Genomic DNA, 20,382 nt, shown 5'->3' with positions numbered 1-20,382 from the left:
ATTAATTAAGTTGAACAAAAATAGAAGAAAAATGAATTCTTGATTTAGATGTATAAAGCATCAATTCAAGTATTCTATTTTCTTGATGCTACCAAATTTTTTTGGGAATTCTTCGGAAAAAAACATAAATATAAAAGGTTTGGATTTCTCTAAATTAGAGTATCATATATAATATATATATATATATATATATATATATAGATTATATATAAGGAATCTTCAACCCATTTAACTAAATTAATCAACTTACAAACTGTCACACCCCTTCCTGGGTATCCTTATCCCACCAGATCTTGGCGTTTCGAAGGACTCAAGATTCCAAAAGGAGGGTGAATTCTTTTGAAAACGTTTCTTAAAAATTTGTTTATAAAACATAAATGGAATGTTTATCAAAAAGTTTGAATACATAAGGTTTACAAAATAGAGTATTAGAGTGCTCTAACATGTACAAGCATCATGCCGATGAACATGCATACGTCTATAGGCCAACCGAAAGCATGTAACAAGCGCCTCATATCCCCTGTATGCAATCCTATGGGGAAAACATAAAATAGTGAGCTAGGAAGCCCAATGAGCGCATAACACTGTTTATACGAAAATAAAACTTTACTTTGAAAACATGTAATGCAATTCAGGATGCAATGGCAATTCATATATTGCTCATACCAAACCTGAAAATCATACCACACCGGTAACCTGGGACTTATGTCATCCCTGTCACATAGAAGTTCCTAATACAAAGAATCTACTAGGCTACCCAAGCGTACGCTTTGGGTGGCATAATCCATATCCCACCCAAGTCTACCCTCTGAGTCGGCATCCAACTATCATCCATACCACACAAATGCCTCGAGAACGTGTGTCATACTTATCACATGAAGGTCCCTAATACAAACAATAATCAAGGTGTGTTTCTCACACTTTGGATCAACGACTATGTGTCTCCCTCTCTCACATGGGAATAACACCTAGGTGTGTCTCTGACACACTGGAACAACGACTAGGTGTGTCATGTCTCCCTGACATAGGAACAACACCTAGGCATGTCTCTCACACATTGAATCTACTGCTAGGCGTTTCCTTCTCTCACACGGGAATAACACCTAGGTGTGTCTCTCACACATTGGAACAACAACCATGTGTTGTGTCTCCCTCACATCGGAACAACACCTAGGTGTCTCTCTCACACTTTGGATCAACGACTAGCTGTTTCCCTTTCTCACACAAGAATACACCTAGGTGTGTCTCCCACACACTGGAACAATGATTAGATGTGTTGTGTCTCCCTCACACTAGAACATCACCTAGACGTGTCTTTAATGCAATGGAATAATCATCCCACTCAGGCCTGTACCCACTTGGTGTAGCAAAGGGCCAATATTTGCCTGATAATCTCAAACCCATATAGGCTAATACCTGTCTGATGTGATTATCATCCCACCCAAGCCAATACCCATTGGGTGTAATCCCACCTAGAGCTCGTCAGGGGTCAATCGTGTCTTAATAGGATGTCATCATCACGTGGTAGTACATACCATCTCATTGCACGCATGAGCCTAAAGTAACTAGCTAATGCTTGGAGGGGGGACAGGTACAATCTAAAATAAAACTTCTACAATCGTACCTTCGAATTTCACAACCTTCAATGATATTATATGCCTTCATGCAAGTATTTGAATATGGGTGTTATATAATTCTTAATAACGCCAATATATAAGAAAGAGTGTAATGTTCCAAAGTATAACTTGTAAAATATCAATTTACACCTCATATTTGTCCATTTTTTTAGTCCCAAAGGTTTCAAACCTTACAATTAACACCCTGCTTGTTATACCTAGTAAAAAAAGACCCATACCCATAGGTCCATGGGTACTTAGGTAATTTTTGCGGGTACGGGTACACATAATAAATACATGTTAGAGAATTACCTATACCTGACCCACCCGTTATTTTTACTAAACGGGTACCCACACAATATTAAAAAAATTAAAACAATTGACCTTCTCTCTCCTTCCAACTCTACATCACTCCCTCTACCAAACAAACAAATAAAAAGACAATTTTATTCTCTTTTCTTAAGATTCAATTCAAAGTTTGGAATGACGATTTCAATATCGATTTCAACAATTTCTTCCTTGTACACTAAAGCTTCTTTCAGAAACCTCTTCAAACTCTCATCACTGTCTTCTCTGTAGTTCCCTGTATAGTTCCATTAGATTCAAATTATCAACAACAAGCGGATTTCATCTCCCTCCCAACCTCATCCTCTGTTACTTATTTGATTTGTGTTTTGCTTAACAGTTATCATAATAACTATTATTATAATACGTGGGTTTTGTGATTTTGTGGTTTGTCTAAAGAGGAAGGAAGAGAAAATGGGTTTCTATGAGGAAGAAGGAAGAGAAAGGCTCCGTTTGGTTGCCAATTGGGAATACTACTTTTAGTATTCCCAAAAAAGTTAAACAGTAAAATACCCAAAAACTTTGGGCTGTGTTTGTTTCAGTTTTGGGAATACTACTTTTAGTATTCCCAAAAAAGTTAAACAGTAAAATACCCAAAAACTTTGATTTTTGGGAATACTACTCCCAATATTATTCAACTTTTTTTAAACCCCTTAAATTTTATAATTTTTTAAAAAATACCCCTAAATATTTTTTTAAAAATTACAAAAACACCCCAGTAATTCATATTTACCAGATTCCGGCCACCACTGCCGGAAAATGGCCGGAATCTGTTAGAATGGCGCACTACCAGCTGAATCTGGTCGGTAGTGCGCTGATCTAGCCTTTTCCGGTCAGATCCACGGTGGATCTGGCCAGAAAAGGCCAGATCTAAGGCCAAAGATCTGGCCGTTGACGACCAGATCTTTGGCCGTAACGGTTTATAACGACGGCCAACAAACGGTCGTCGTTGACCATCAACGACAACCGTTTGTTGGTCATCGTTGACGAGAAAATACGGCCACTGCCAGATCTGGCCGGCAAAGGCCATATCGGCGCACGACTGGCAAGATCCAGCCGGTCATGCGCCAATACGGTGAACCCGGTCACCCTCTAGCGGTGGTGGCCGGCTGTCCGTATTTGACATTGGGTTGGGGGTGTTTTTGTTAACTTTTAAGATTTTATTATAGGGGGTGTTTTGTAAATAAATAAATATAGGGGGTATTTTATTAATTTATAAATCCTACATCGTAATACCCGCCCAATTCAATTTTTTTTTAACTTTTTTCAGAAAACTTTTCCCAAAAACACCCAATTGTGAACCAAACGGAGCCAAAGGTTTTGGAAATGGGTCCCTATTTCTGGGTAGAATCCATGGCATATTTAGTGGAAACACGGAACTGAAAACTAAGCCATTTATTATTAATAAAACAATGCTTTGGAAAAGATTTTGTTCTCTCCTCTCCTTGTGTGCTTTGATGGTTTCACCCATTTGGGCTGTAAAAAATATTATAATTATTATTCCAGAAAAATAATGCGATTAATCCGACAATGTAAAAAGTTGAAGAAAGATTGAAGAGCATGAGATAGATGAATATTGATGTTTGTGTAAGTACCCAAGAACAATAAAAACAATTTAAAAAAAAAAAAAAGTCAGATTGTGAAAGAGAAGAATGCGTTGATAAAAAGATTTCAGCAAATTTCACATGATCCCACCAAGGATCTGGTCACAATGCATGGACGCTGGAGTTGTTTGTCTTTGTCGATGACTGTAAATTTACTTTGCAATTTTTGTTTTTAAATTATGGATGTTCCACCCTCAAATAGACGAAACAAGTAATGAGTGAAAACGAAAACAAAAAATATTTTCTGGGAAAAGCGAAGTCAAAGAAGAAAAGGGAAAGAAAACAATGGTGTCATCAAAATGGCGCAACACATGCAAAATGAAGGTGACAAAAAGGGGTGACCCACGTGTGGAGTAGTGCTTGCACAGGTGAGTATGGGTGATGCCTTTCCCTACCCGTTCAAAAAATTTTACTTGTGGACCCGTACCATGATTATTTGACCCATACCTGTTCAGCCCGTCTGTTTGCTAGGTTTATTGCCTGTTCTTCAATTTTCGCAAAAATGACAATCTGCCCCTTAGGAATCCTGCCATGACAGAACTTTGTTTAGCCTTCAAAACTTCCTTTCTCCACCATTTCCAATTTTACCCCCATACACAAACAAAACCATACATCTTTACCAACATCAATCAACCAATTTCACTTAAACAAAACGCTTTTCCCAATTCAACACCATACAAAATCCCCACCATTTTAATTCACACAGACACTCCTAATCAAGTTCATTATAAACAAATTAAGAAAACTGCCATGACAGAACTTTGTTTAGCCTTCAAAACTTCCTTTCTCCACCATTTCCAATTTTACCCCCATACACAAACAAAACCATACATCTTTACCAACATCAATCAACCAATTTCACTTAAACAAAACGCTTTTCCCAATTCAACACCATACAAAATCCCCACCATTTTAATTCACACAGACACTCCTAATCAAGTTCATTATAAACTTTTCAAAACACACACACACACACACACACATACACACTCCTAATCAAGTTCATTATAAACTTTTCAAAACACACACACACACACACACACATACACACTCCTAATCAAGTTCATTATAAACTTTTCAAAACACACACACACACATATACATACATTCTAGTGATAACCAACTTAATACTCTCTCAATATTTTCTAATATAAAAAAATGCCTAGCCATATTAACTCAAGTGTTCTCCATAAGAAGTCTAAAAATACTAAGGGTGGAAAAAAAAATCAAAAACCGAACTGAACCGAAATTGGACTGAAAATTCGGTTTTTTTAGGGAACTAGATTGGTTTTGGATTGGGATAATATGTAAACCAAATTTCCGGTTTGGTTTCGATTTAGCCAATAAAATAAACTGGTTAATCGAAACCGGATTGCTAAATCGATTTTTAAAATAAAATCCTAAATTGGTTTTTTATTTCAATCTAAACCCTATGTCCCTAACTCTCTCACTTTCATTTCACTCTCTTTGTCCCTTCCACTTTCGTGTCGCCGTGAATTCTTCCTTTGTCTCTTTCATTTCCTTTCGGTTCTTCACCATCTGAAGAAGTTCCCATTGAGCCTTCATGGGCAACACTAAGCTTATCAAAATAGAGGGATAACAAGTTTCCCCTCAAAGAAACTGTCTTTGAAATCAAACACTTTATCTCCACCACCATCAATAGAGTTACCCATTGAATTACCCATCTCACGTTTTCCAGTTTCACTTAAACCACAAAAATAAGCCAGTAACTTCAAAAAGTTTAGGACGGTTTCCTGTCCTGAAGCTGAACAGTAGAACAGGGCCTGAAGGTTTTGTGGAACTCTACATGGAATAATATTTTTAATCTCCTCCCACATAACATGCGTCTCTGCAAGATACTAATGTTTGAGAAGCATTTCAAACATGCCATACATTCTCTCAAGCAACACGATCCATTCAGGATCATCATAACATTTCATATGTACCATCAACACCATCTGAAGAAGTTCCCATAGAAAAATTGGTTTAAAATTGATTAGCCAAACGCAAAAATAGATTCGGTTATAAACCAATTCAAATGGAAAACTGGTCTGATTTCGGTTTAGTTTTCCAACTAAACCAAAATCCAGTTTGGTTTAAGATTATGGTGAACCCGTCTGATTAACTGGATTTTTCCACCCCTAAACAATACCCCAATACAATCTCCATCCAAACTACCGAAAATTCGAGAATTTGAAAACACAAAACTGCATATTTTCTCAATAACATTCTAGCCACAATCACATGCATAAATCGACCAAAAATGCAGCCATAAACACATATGAATCTAGCCACCATTACATGCATAAATTGGCCAAAAATGCAGTCCACAAAACGCATGTAATCCTAGCCTCCATTTGCTTTAATCGGCCAAAAATACAGCCAACAAACATCACAATTGAAAACCCAAATAAATCATGAATAGAAGCCACATGTAGCAAAAAAAATCACCTCTATTTCATGTTCACTGCGTCTACTTCTTTTTATGCATTTGGTCATAGTAAAGCAACCCATAACCATAAATTTTCACATAAACAACCAAATTTCAAAACATAGCACAATCAGACAAAAAAATATACCTAGCCAAACACCATATAGCAAATTTTAAACTCAAATTCAACCTGCAGCAGCAGCATAAACTAGCAAAATTTCATGCTTACAAAAAGATTCTAGCAGCCAAACACAACCAACACCTCTTACAAGCATTTTCACCATCATTTAATTCTATGTGAATAGTATATAAATATACACGTAACATGCAGCATGTAATCACATACTTTAGAACCAAATCTAGTGCAAAATAATCCAACAATTAATTCAATTGAGACATGCAAAGTGGGATTTAGCAAATACCACAATTACCTAACAATTTTTGCACCAAACATTTTAATAGAAATTCATCACTTGACATGCAAATGAAATTGAGTTTTTAAAACAAGTATTTGGAAATCCACTCACAAATTTTCCAGCTCAACCCAAACATTCCTATGGCCTCAATGGTTTTCCCTTTCTTCTCCACCCAAATCCAACAATTTTGTGAGATCTCCCTTGTTCCTCACATGGTTGACACTCTCTCTTTCTTTCTCTCACTTCTTTTTCTTCTCTCCCTCTTCCACTCTTCTTCTCGGCCGAAACCCATTTCTCCTTCTCTTCTTTTTCTTTTTTGTTCTCTTTTACTTTAAAATATTGCTGTTCACAAAAATATCTTGGCAAATTTTTTTAATTCTCATCTGTTTCAGATATTACACTTCACTCCCTCAAAAGTTTCAATTTTTTGCACTATAATCCCCAATGCCCAAAATAAAATTTAATTAAATCCTATAAAAATATAGGGTATTGCATAGGGCTTTTTATTAAAAGACCATGTCAAGTTCGAATTTAATTAAAAGACTATGAAGTTTTAAAGTGTTAACCAAATAGTTTTATTATTGATTAAGAGTAATTAAACTTGATTAGTGCTTAATTAGGATTAATGAAGTATTGTATAATCTTTTAAAAATTATCTATGTCCTCAAAAACCCGAAATTGTTGCAAACAAACCTAAACACCTTCTTCTTCTTCCTCCCGCCATTAGCGCATCAGAATTGCCCTCCCCTAGTTGTTGTTTCTTCTTAGCTTTGTCTATATTTTCTTCTTCCTCTGCATCTTCCTCTTCGTCTATGTCTTCTTCTTCTTCTTTCTCTTTCTCTGCCATTAATACCTTCTTCTACCTCTGCCATTAACATCTTCTCCGCCAAAGATACACCTCCTCCTCTTGACATTTCGTCCAAATATGTGTATCCCCTTTTTATATTTTATATTTCGATTTACAAAAATTTAATGATAGATTGAGTTTGGGTTATGATTTTGATTTTGTTGTTTAGGTTGTTGGGTTGTGTTTGATGTAATGCAAGTTAGAAGGAGTGAAATTTGTTGAATATTTTCTTGCATTGTGGGTAGTTGGAAGTGGTAGTACCGATAGTAAGTAGAGATGACTGAAAATGTATTCTAGATCTGATGGATCGCTTAAGCGATCTAGTATATCTAGTATAATGCTGCAAATCGCTTAAGCGATCAGGTGTATGGCAGAAGATCGCTTAAGTGATCAGATATATGGCAAAAGATCACTTAAGCAATCTGTTATAAGTATGATATATAACAGTAGATTGCTTAAGCGATCAGGTATATGGCAATAGATTGCTTAAACGATCAGGTATATGGCAGAAGATCGCTTAAGTAATTAGATATATGGTAGAATATCGCTTAAGCCATCAGACTTATTTATACCAGATCGTTTAAGCGATCTAGTAGGCGATAGACCAGATCTTTTAAGCGATACAGCACATTGCTTAAGCGACTCTGCAAATGCTTTTTAAAATTTGTTAACCTTTAATATATCAGTTAATAATTTTTGTTTTCTTGCATTATAGGTACTTGACTATTATTAGACATGAGACAAGTTGTTTTAGATGTTGAATATTTTGGTGAGCGGGTGGAGGAAGAAAGTTGCTGAGAGTGGATTGGGAAGAGTAAACAAATTAAAGCAATTGTTATGAGTACAGAAGTTAGTTTTGATGAGTTGATTGATGAAATCATTATAAGAGGTGAGTTGAGTTACTCATGTAGTGATATAATTGTGAAGTATGTTTTAAGGAGAGTTCCTACAAATTTTAAGGTACCCCTTGTTATATTGATGTTTGATGAAAATGTGAAGTTATATATGCTTGATGTGGTCGGTGATGGTCCGAGGCCGATTTTAATGATTTTAGTTTTGGATAAAACTTTGGAAGTTGGTTCAAGAGTAGGTGGTGATTTGGGTGGGGAGAATGCTGATTTTAATTTTAACTACGAGGGTATTGATTTCTTTGTTGAAAAATCAAGAGTTAACTTAGATGGTGAGGACGACATTGTAGATAAGGTTGATCATGTGGGGCAGAATGAAAATGTGGATAAGGAGGACCCTGTATATTTTCTTGCAGATGTAGAGATTCCTATAAATACAGATTATGTAGAAGGTGTGGTTTGTCAGGAAGAGAACACTATGGTTTTTTATGCAGGTTTAGAGGCGACAATTGCAGGTACTAGTGAATCACTTTATGTTTTTATTGACGAATCGGACTTGTGCGTAGGGTATTTATTTAACAACAAGGAGAAAGTGGTGAGAAAGTTAAAACTTGTTACCGTGAAAGGTAATTTTGAGTTCATCACCAAAAAGTCTAATTCATTGGTAGTGACGGTTGCATATCGTGACTGAAAGTGCAAATGGCAAGTTTATTATAAAAGGTTGGTGGAGTCCGAAAAATTTATTGTTATCAGATATACTTGTGAGCACACATGTGGGTTAGGACATATTTAAGACAAGCATACATATATCTGTTATGGACAATTTGTCAGAAGTCAGTTTGTTGAAAGAAAACGTCCATCTCCTAAGCACGTTCAGAGACTTGTACACACAGAGTTGGGAGGATACGATGTTAGTTACTAGAAATACTGGAAAGGGAGAAAACATACACAAGATTTTTTGAGGAGCACGCTAAAGCATGGGTACGTAGTATTAGAAGCGTACCATTATATGCTTGAGTTGACAAACTAAAGCAAGACTACTTTGAAGTGGGACATGAATATGAGGTTTAAACATTTTTTTGTTGCTTATGATGCTGCTATAAGGGGTTTTGTAAACATGAGAAAGGTGTTAGCTGTTGATGGTTGCTTTTTGATGGGAAAGTATGAAGGTACATTGTTTGTGGCCATTACACAAGACTGCGAGAATCACACATATCCCCTTGCATGGTGTGTGGTTGACTCTGAGAATGACAAGTCACGGACTTGGTTTTTTTAGCAATTACTTATGATAGTGCCTAATAGTGATGAGTTGTGCATAATATCTAATAGGCACGACTTTATAAAGAAAGGGATTGCCACTATTTACCCTCAAGCACATCACAGATTCTACGCATCTTGGCGAGAACATAAAACAAAAGTTTAAGTGCGCTGGCCTCCTTTAGGCATACTACATCACAGCAAAAACTTAACGAGTTGATGAGTTCGAGGAGCACTTTCGACAAATCTAAATCAAGGATGATAGAGTTGCTAAGTATCTTAAGCATGACGTTGGTTTCGAGTGATGGACTAGAGCTTACTTTATTGGAAGAATATTCAATGTCATGACCTTGAACATAGCCGAGTCCATAAATTCAAAGTTGTTAATAGAAAGAGAGATTTCAATTGTTGCCCTTTTTGATGCAATCCAGAGGACATTGTTACGGTGGTTTCATGAACGTCATACGGAGTCAAATAATTTTACCACAACCCTTGTTTCGTTAGCTGAAAAATTATTGCGAGAACGTATGGAACTGTCAAATGTATTGTTTGCCTATCCTTTTAATACTCACCATGCTCGAATATGGTTTGGATGCACTAGATAGCCTTCTTAGTAAAACTTGCATCTGTAAAGTGCTTGACATTCAATGCTTACCTTGTCCTCATGCACTAACAGCACTGAAACACGAATGCAAGTCAGATTTTAGTTTAAGAATTTACATGGAACTTTGCTCTCCTCTCTATATGGCAAACCACACATGTTGACTTATTCAAAAATGATATATCCAATTCCTCCAGAAGAGAAATGGGTGGTGCCACTAGAGTTGGCCGACATTATCATTTATTCGCCATTCAAGAAGACAGAAAATGAGAGAAAAAGAGTTAAGCGTGTTCCATCAACCTGTGAGGTTCTTTAGAGGATGAGTAAGTGCTTAATCTGCAGCAACCTGGCCACAAGAAAAGCAGTTGCCAGAATCGATCATATACAGATCAAGAAAATTAGGTTTGAATCGATTAGAAGTAAGCAACCTGTCATTAAATCACTTAAGCGATTGGCTATTATTTGCATATCTGAACAGAAAATCACTTAACGACCGAAGATTGCTTAAGCAATCTATTGTTCAGATCAGATCTGGTGAACTCCAGATTGCTTAAGTGATCTGCTGTTCATCATGTCTGGTGAACAATAGATTGCTTAAACGACACCAGATCGCTTAACCGATTTGATGAACTTATTATATTTCTCTTGGCTGTATGCCAATCTTTTGTGGTGCATTAAATTGGTTTTATATTATTGTATTCTAGCTTTGCCATCAAGAAGAAAGATGAAATCGACAGAGTTGCCGAGGCTAACTATTGAAGACTTATTAGTGAATCAAGAAAGTTGCCAAGGCCAACTGTTGAAGACTTGTTGTTTTCAATTTAATTGTTACCTTGAATAAATCATCTTTTATATTGTATTACATAAAATTAATTATTTTTCATTTTCATCCATTTTAAAAAGGGTTTAAGAAAAATTTCTCGTATTACCTCTATAAGACATTGATTGTTGCCCAAAAACTAAGACAAACAAAATAAATATTATCAAAATAATTGTCGTGTCAAATCAATCTATTTACTAAATTAGTCACGAGTGAGCTGTAAAAAGCAGCACCAAGCCCACGCTTACTACAATTTTTCAGTTTCATTTAAACTTTTTTACTAAAGTAAATCTTCAAAAAGCTTTTTAATATTTTATAGAGGGTTTTATGACAATTTTTAAAAGGGTTTTTATAATTTAATAGAGGTATCATGCTTCTAAGATCATTGGGCCATTTGTATAGGATCGCTTAAGCAAAAGCTGACATCGCTTAAGCAATCTTGAATTTGAGAAGGAACAATCAAGTACAAAGAAAATGGCTTTGGTCGCTTAAGCAATGTAGTCTATCACTTAAGCGATCTCGACTTATTTGTATAGGATCGCTTAAACGATCTTGAATTTGAGAAGTAGTAATCAAATACAGAGAAAATGGCTTTGATCGCTTAAGCGACATAGTCTATCGCTTAAGCAATCCCGACTTATCGGTATAGGATCTTTTAAGCGAGAGATGACATCGCTTAAGCGATCTTGTTTTTTGAGAAAGAACAGTCAAATATAAAGAAAATGGCTTTGGTTGCTTAAGCGACGTAGTATGTCACTTAAGTGATCACAACTTATCTGTACAAGATCGCTTAGGCGATCTTGAATTTGAAAAGGAACAGTCAAGTACAAAGAAAATGGTCTTATTGCTTAAGCGATGTTGTCTATCACTTAAGCAATCACGATTTATTTGTACAGGATAGCTTAAGTGAGATCTGACATCGCTTAAGCGATCAAGGCTAATTTACTTTTGTACTTAAAATAATCATTCTCAAATACACAATCGCTTAAGCAATTTCAAATCTCACTTAAGCGATCCAATATAGATAAGCCATGATTGCTTAAGCGATAGCCTATGTCACTTAAGCGACCAAGGCCAATTTGCTTATTTTCTCCTCAATCTTTTGATATTGTGCACATTTGAGTAAGAAAATATATTCTGTATTGTGGGTCAGCTCTATATTTAATCATAACCATCCATATTTGTGAAATGGGATATGTCTCTACCAACGTGTCACACTAGTTTGCTATGACATTCATCCATGTATCATACAGTTGTATGTCACATATCGTAGCTGTTACATTTTGATGTTGTGAATGCCCGAGGTTTAAATTAATGTTAACAATCTTCTTACATGGCCTTAATATGTGTTGATGGAATTAGATTGTTAAATAATCCTTCGTAATTAACCTTAATATGTGTTAATAACCGATGTCACTGTAACGCCCATAGTGAGGTTCGTAACCTAATTTATGCTTGTTTGCCCTTAGTTAAGCTTAATGCTCTTAGGGTTGCTTGGTTGCCCTTAGTTTGGTGAAGGATTGGAGAAGTTAGAAATTGCAGACTTTGTCGCGGCGAAGAAGAAAGCTCACCGTGGCGACGTATGCTCTAGAATTTTTCGCCGAGATGAAGCAAAAAGCTAGCTAAAATTCTTGAGAAGATTCTAGAGAAATTTCCTTGGGAACAAAGTGAACATTTTACCCCTAATTAGTTGTAAATGTAGGGAGTGAAAAGTAAGGAAATTTTATGGAGAATGCATTGGAGATGGGGGTGTATTTATAAGAAACTAAAGGGCAAAGATGAAATTTTTAAGAAAGTGTAAGGGCAAAATGGGAAAGTATGTCTATTACTATGAAATTTTAAGAGTTCAAGCACAAAACCCTATCATTTTCTACTCCCCCACACGCCACTTTTACTCTCTAATTCTCTCAATTTCTTCATCAATTTTCAAGGCATTTTAGAAGACTTTTGGTTGGATTTTTCGCAGAAATTCAATCCTAAGCATCCCAAGGTAAGAATTCTTGCAAATAGATGTGTGATTAATTATTTAAGTGTTGAATTTTTATAGTTTATATGCTTGGGATTTTAGAGAAAGAGGAAGTCTACTAAAGAGAGAGAGATTCTAGTGGAAGTGCTCAAGTACAAGGTAAGTAAATCCAATCCAAGTTATGAATTAAGAAATCAATTGATGTAGAGACTTTATACATGTATGGGTAAGCTCATGATTTTGAGAATTGTTGATGAGATTGATGATTGAGGATGAGTATATTTTAACCATGAGAAGTGGAGCTTATTGCATGGTGATTTATAGAAGTTGGGTTGAATTTAGAAAAAGTTTAAGAAGAATTATGAAGTATATTTTCCTGGCCAGGTTTAGTGTTGATTTAAATGAGTTTTACTCCAGATATTGTGGTTTGAGAAAGAAGTAGAAGTGTAGCTAAATTAGAGTTTGAGTGTGCATTCATTATGTTTGACGAAATGCCCAAGAGAAGTGTATGCATGCGTATATTTATTTGCTATGTTGTTATGAGCTTGTAGATGATAGAGAAAGACTTATTTTTATGCTACATGGCATTTTTGCATTAAATATTTGCATCTAGAAAGAATAATAAGCATGAATCATCTACACGCATACATATACATATGAGTGAGAACTTAAAGAATAAAGAGAAATAAAGAAAAGCACTAAAGAACAAAAGAAAAGAAAAGAAGAGAAGAAGAAAGAAAAGAAAAGAATAGAAAGCAAGAAAAGAAAAGAAAGAAAGAATAGGAAGCAAGAAAAGAAAAGAAAAGAAAGAAAGAATAGGAAGCAAGAATGGAAAGAAAGAAACATAGAAAAGAGACAGAAAATAGAATAAGAAACAGAAAAGAAGAAAGAAAATGCATTTCAATGCATTTGTGAATTTGTGCATTTGCATCATATTCATGCATGATACCATGATTTCTATCATGGGTAGTGAGAAGTTAGAAGAAAGAAAGAATAGAGAGAACTAGAATGAAAGAACAAAGAAAGTTAGAATGAAAGAACAGTGAGAACTACAAGAGAGAAAGAATATAGAACATAGAAAGAACAAAGAGAGAATGAAGAAGAAGAAAAAGAGTAGAGTAAGGAAAGAATTTAGAATATGAGCAATGGAGATAGAAGAACAGTGTAGCGGATTTACTTACTGAGCAACTAGTGCTCACCCCGTTGTTTCTAAATATTTTTTAGGAAATAGGTGAGAAGCGGTTGGATGGATGTCAAGAAGCGGAGAGAAATGACATTACTGTCTATTGTTTTAAGCCATTGTATATGTTACTTTTGTTATGTAAAGAATTATATTTATATAAAGTAAAGAAATTTTTGAGCTCATTACTTTTCATTCTTATACTTTTGTATTATAGTATATTTTCCAAGTATACTAGCTAGAAAGAAGGTATTAGAGTCACTTAACTGATCAAGGCTAATTTGCTTATTTTCTCCCGAATCTTATGATGTTGTGAATGTCCGAAGTTAAAATTAATGTTACTTAATATGGGGTTGTCACATAATCCAAAAAAAAAAAAAAAAAAAGAAAAAAAAAGAAAAAAAGAAAGAATCGCTTAAGCGATCTAGTGTATATAAGCCTTCATCGCTTAATTGATACCATAAATCACTTAAGCAACCAAGTGTAACAAATCCCACATTGGAAGCGTATTGGGGAGGTCTTGGGCTTATAAATGGGGGGAGTCTCTCCACCTAATAGGTTAGCCTTTTGGGTGTGAAACTCCCAGCCCGTGACAAGTGGTATCAGAGCAAACCCAATCCGTCTTTCAATGTCCTGCCAAGCGCCCACGCAGGGACGTCCACGTGTGATTGTGGGTCCACACGAGAGTGAGGTGGACGGGTAGGCAGGGGGCCCCACCTGTGACGAGGGCGTCACAGGATTGGGTGGGGGAGAATGTAACAAATCCCACATTGGAAGCGTATTGGGGAGGTCTTGGGCTTATACATGGGGGGAGTCCCTCCACCTAATAGGTTAGCCTTTTGGGTGTAAAACTCCCAGCCCGTGACACAAGGCCAATTATTGTCAAAATCATCCTTAAGTGCACTGTCGCTCAAGCGATGTCATGGCTCACTTAAGTGATTCAATATACACAAGTCTTCATCGCTTAAGCGATGAAGTCCAACGCAGTATAAGATCATCCTTAAGTGCACGATCGCTTAAACAATTTCAGGTCTCACTTAAGTAATCCAGTATATTTAGCCTTCGTCGCTTAAGCGATACCAGATATTGCTTAAGCAATGAAGTCCAAGGCAGTAGCAAGATCATCTCCAAATGCATGATCGCTTAAGCGATTCTAGGTCTTGCTTAAGTGATCCAGTGTATTTAGCCTTTATCCCTTAAGCGATATCAAACGTTGCTTAAGTGATGAAGTCCAAGGCAAAATCGAAATCATCCCTACTTAAGTGATCTAGTATATTTACCTTTGTTGTTTAAGCGATACCATATATAGCTTAAACGATTCAGTCAAAGATAGAATCAAGATCATCCCAAGTGCATGATCGTTTAAGCGATTAGGTCTTGCTTAAACGATCCAGTATATTTAGCCTTTGTCACTTAAGTGATACCAAACATCTCTTAAGCGATCAAGTCCAAAGCAGAATCAAGATTATCTCAAAGTACATGATCGTTTAAGCGATTTTAGATCTCGCTTAGGCAATTGTGCATTTTAGCCTTTGTCGCTTAAGCGATACCGTACATTGCTTAAGTGAGCATGGCCAAGGCATTGTCAAAATATCCTAAAGTCCATGATCGCTTAAGCGATGTCATATCTCGCTTAAATGATCTAGTATAGGTCGCTTAAGTGATATCATCGGTCGCTTAAGTAATCATGCTCAACATGTATTAATTCCATATTTTCTCCTCAATTTGCCAACCTATTTACATCAACACATATTAATTCCATTTAACAAGATCACTAAATAAACTCAAAGTAAAAAAAGGGAAAGAAATACTGAATTGGTCATTTATAAATCTAAAATGTGTCAATTACATGAAAATACAACATTATACACAATAAATAAATGTCCTAAAGCAACCAAAAATAACAGCAGCATCGACAGCCTCCATCCTCCCTCTTCATCATTGTCTTTAGCCACTTCCCCATCCTCCAAAATTATCCAGCATCCTTTCAGCATCAGCAACAGCAGTAGCAGCCCCTTTGTCTTCTTCTATAGCACTCCTTCCAACATTATCCAACCTTGGCCTTGGCAACAAAGCATACATAACATCAATTTAATGCACTACAACCCAATTATTAATAGCTTGACGTCTAATTGCACCAACTAATCCAATTCAAGACAACCCATTTATCCATATAAGAAATGCAATTCACATAAACTACAAAACTCTAAGTCCAACTTTCTTATATGTTAATAACAACATCAACAATGACTTGGGTTAGGTTTTAGTCAGTCAAAAGGTTGACAATTTCCATGGTGTGCTTCACAATCTTAACAACCATCAGCATAATTTGTATTAATAATGAAAACAACACTAGAATTGGCCGACAAGACTAGCCAATGGCCCAATGATCCATACCTACAACATCACCAACAAACAAAAAATTAAAGAAGTGCTACATCAAGAACTGGTACAGATTAGTTATTATAAGCATACCTTCTGTAGTAACTAAGAGATCCATATGCTCGTGGAAGCACTCAACAGCTAAGCGCTCCCGAAAGTTGCTCATTGTATCATCATTCAAGCTATTCATTGGAGTGTTGGTCATGTCAAACTTAATAAATTTTAGTGCATATGCCCAGCAATCAGCACTACAAAAGGAGGAAAACATTAATATTAGAATCAGCTTATAGAACAATTGTATTATGCAAGTTTTATACAAAATTTACCCTGCATCATTTGTCGGGATGAGAATACGCTTGTGTGCCACTTTCTCGTCAGTAGTTCATTACCCAAGTGCTGAAACATCTTGTTGTCTTGCAACAGCTATGAGAACAATGTACATAGCAACTGCATCTCTGCGTCCAACTGCCTCTCCTAACAAATACTTAGGTTGCAATTAAGGATTTGCAGCAAGCCCTCCTCTAGTAGCCAAACAACGGTTATCCAATGCATATCCTTAATGTTCATAATGTAGTATACTCTTTTCACGTTTGCCTAATTTTTGCCATATTTGGGCTTTCCCCCCCCATATATACTGCATCATCCTCTCATCAAACTGAAAATCAGCAAAGACACAATCAAACTCCTATGCAACCATTCTTTTCTGCTTGCCTCCCTTTGTTGCACCTTCACCATTGGCCTTTTTCATTAATATCTCATAGGTACTTACTAGGTTTTGGCCAAAGGACACATTAGTAATGGCATAGTGCAGATACAAAATATCACTATTACTGCTCTATCGCAAACTTATAAGTGTCAATACCTCATCAATGTGCTGTATCAAATTGAAACAACATGATAAGTGTCTATTCAAACATCATAGAATTGTTTTTTCTTAAACAATCTGTTTTTTTTTTTTTTTTTTTTAACAGATCACTTAAGTGATCTGCTAAAACAAAACAAATTGCTTAAGCAACCTCCTAAAAAAAAATAGATCGATTAAACGATTTAGTATTCAATACCACCTGGAAAACATAAGCAAAAATACAGGAATATAACTTACCGAGTCGTCGAGCCACATGCCCATTGTCAACATCATTTTAAACCACTCTCGGGGATGATCCTCAGTCTTTCACTTCACATAACCATCATTTCCTTTCTCATTGTAATAGACATATAATAGTGATGCGTGTTTACTACAACATGCAAAAATAGCAAGTATACTAGTCGCAAAAAGTAATAAAGTGATGAGTGAGTATCGTTCCCACGAGGATAGTGTTACTAATTACCGATTTTTCTAGTTTAAGTCCTAATTGAAGCAACAATAAATTGGATTGATGGAAGATTAACAAACTAAATACAATGCAAAACCCAAACTTAACAATTAAACATTCTAAACAAATGCTAGGGGTTTGAATTCACCTAAATACGCTAACCCAAATCATAGAATCTATTACCCAAGTTCTAATTCCTTGATTGAAAATCGAATTCCCTAAGTTGTAAAACATACATTCTCATGCATCACATTTCCCTACTTATCCCTATTAAGCTTCCGCACCCACAAAATGAAGATTATATTTCAAAGGATTTTAAGCTTTGTGGAATTCTATCTAGATTTCATAGATCGCTAAACCTATCTCTAGCGTTTGCTAATCTATGGTATTTATCCCAAGAGGCACAATCACAAATCACTTCTCAGTCTCATTGTGAACAACACACATTTGAATGGTGATCAAGCATCCAAAAGCATTAAACAAAGATAAACACTCAATCATGAAATTAAAACTCAAAGTAATTCAATCCATATAAATTTGAATCATTGTATCAGATTACATCAAACCCTAGCTAACAACTCAGTTCATACTCAAAAACGAAATAAACACAACAACAAACTGAATCAAGATTCATCATTGAAAAGCAGCAAAAGATGGAGAAATCTTCTCTAATTTGAAGCCCAAATCTTCAATAATCTTCTCCTTCCATGAGCTGTCTCCCAAATCACGACCCAAGCCCCTTTTCTCTTCCTTTTCGTCTATTTATACCTCTCTCACTTAAGGACGAAGCCCTAGCAAGCCAAAACGCGTCGTTTTATTTTTGCATCTGACGCAGATTTTCGCCGCGGCGAAGAATTACAGACCCAATTTGAGCATGATATAGTTAGAATCTGGAAAAGTGTCAAACATATAAATTGTAGCCCTTTAAATTATCTTTCTGGTAGTTCAAGAATCAGCACAATACGAGGTCTAAATCTCAAGTTATGGCAGAAATACTGAAGCACGTCCAAAGACGTTTTTCTTCAGTTCCCAGCGTCCTTTTCACACTTCAAGCCAAGTTTTCACCTTTGTCCAGTCAGAATTAGGAAAACCCAAAACATGAACGTTGTAGCTCTTCTTCTTAGCTTTCCAAAGCTTCTAGAATTCAGGTTATTCCGAGTTTTCAAGCTCAAGTTACACAATTTACGCTCAAAACTGTCATTTATGCTAAAAATCATCGTTTAGGCCTACAAAGACAAATTAATAGAATTAGGTAGCAATTATGGCCCAAATTGTATGAAAAGTATCCTAAATCCTATCAAAATTCAATGCAAAATCATAGTGTAAAATATGCTTATCAAATAGTTTTTTTCTTTTTCTCATCTATTGGCCTATACAAATCAACCTTTGCTTTTCTGTTTTCACTTTCCCACTTCGTCACCCTCCTCCCTTTTCACTACCCCACTTCCTCCGCCTCCCTCCTCACCCTTCTCCATTCTCACTTCCCCACCTCCTCCTTCCTCCTTACCCTTTGCCATTTTCACTTCTCCACTTTCACGAACTTCGTCATTTTTTTCTTCGTTATCTTCTTCTTTCCATACTTTACTGTCGTGTAAGGAGATTTTATGTGGTTGCTCTTTCAGCTCTCTCTTCTATGCTGAGGTTGCAGTTTAACCACTTTTAATACCCTACCAACTTTCTCCACCACCCTATAAACTTTCTCCTCCACTCTTTTCATCCAGTCTTCCATCATCTCAAACCTTTCGTAAACGGTGGTTGTAAAACTGTCAAAGAGACCGTTTATGAGGTCAACCACCTTATTCTTCTAACACCTCAGCAAATCGGTACTTGCTGCACCAGTTTGCCAATTGGGTGGAGGTGTACGAACCTCTTCATCCTCTCCCTCTCACTGACTGAAGCTTTATCCTCCTCGGTCTCAAACACATGCTCAAGTAATGGCCTTACAGTTGCAGTCAAATGAATGACCCCTTCTAGGTCCTGTATTAGGCGGTTTATCCCCTCATCTGTTACATCGTCTAGTGGTACGAATGATGTAACATACTCCACTCCCAATTCACCCTTAGTAGGGGTGGAGAAGGAACGGATGACTCCCTGCAATAAGAAAAAAATCAATCAAATTTAAGCCATATTTAAAAGCAAGTACATATCAAAAGATTAATCCTGCCTGGGGGGGGGGGGGGGGGGGGGGTGGTGGGGGGAGAGAGGAGACTTTGGATGAGTCACCGCAATTTCCTAGGATGTTGAGTGGCACATCAAGAAGTGTGTGTCACCGCACCCCACCTTGTAAGTGCTCGGTCTCTCATTCTCGAAATATTGGCTATCGCCATGTCTTTTCTGCATAGAGACTCAATGGTTAGCTAAAATGATAACCTTCTCCATGAATAAGCATTAAAGAACTCTTGTTGCTTGCAAACCGCACCCAATCCATATTAATGGCTTTTGTTGAGTCATAAGTCATTAGGATGAAATGCAAGAACCATATGAGGCATATCTTAAAGTTCTCCGAAGAGGTATACCCATCTTTTCCTAACCTCTCATCTAAATCACATATCGTAATAGACGCCTGCACAGCGCCCCACCCCCCCCCCCCAAAAAAAAAAAAAAAAAAAAAAACCTTTGTAACAAAGTTTTCAACTGCCATACTCTTCTTTATTCTCTCTTCCTCTTCCGCTTATGAAAATGCCCCACATCTTAGGCTTGTCATCAAGGAAAATTCTATCATCCCAAAATGTAGTGGCTTCCTATCCACCACGAGC

Source organism: Pistacia vera, unplaced genomic scaffold (assembly GCF_008641045.1).
Source record: "Pistacia vera cultivar Batoury unplaced genomic scaffold, PisVer_v2 Contig609, whole genome shotgun sequence".
NCBI lineage: Eukaryota > Viridiplantae > Streptophyta > Magnoliopsida > Sapindales > Anacardiaceae > Pistacia > Pistacia vera.
This window is presented reverse-complemented; position numbering follows the sequence as displayed.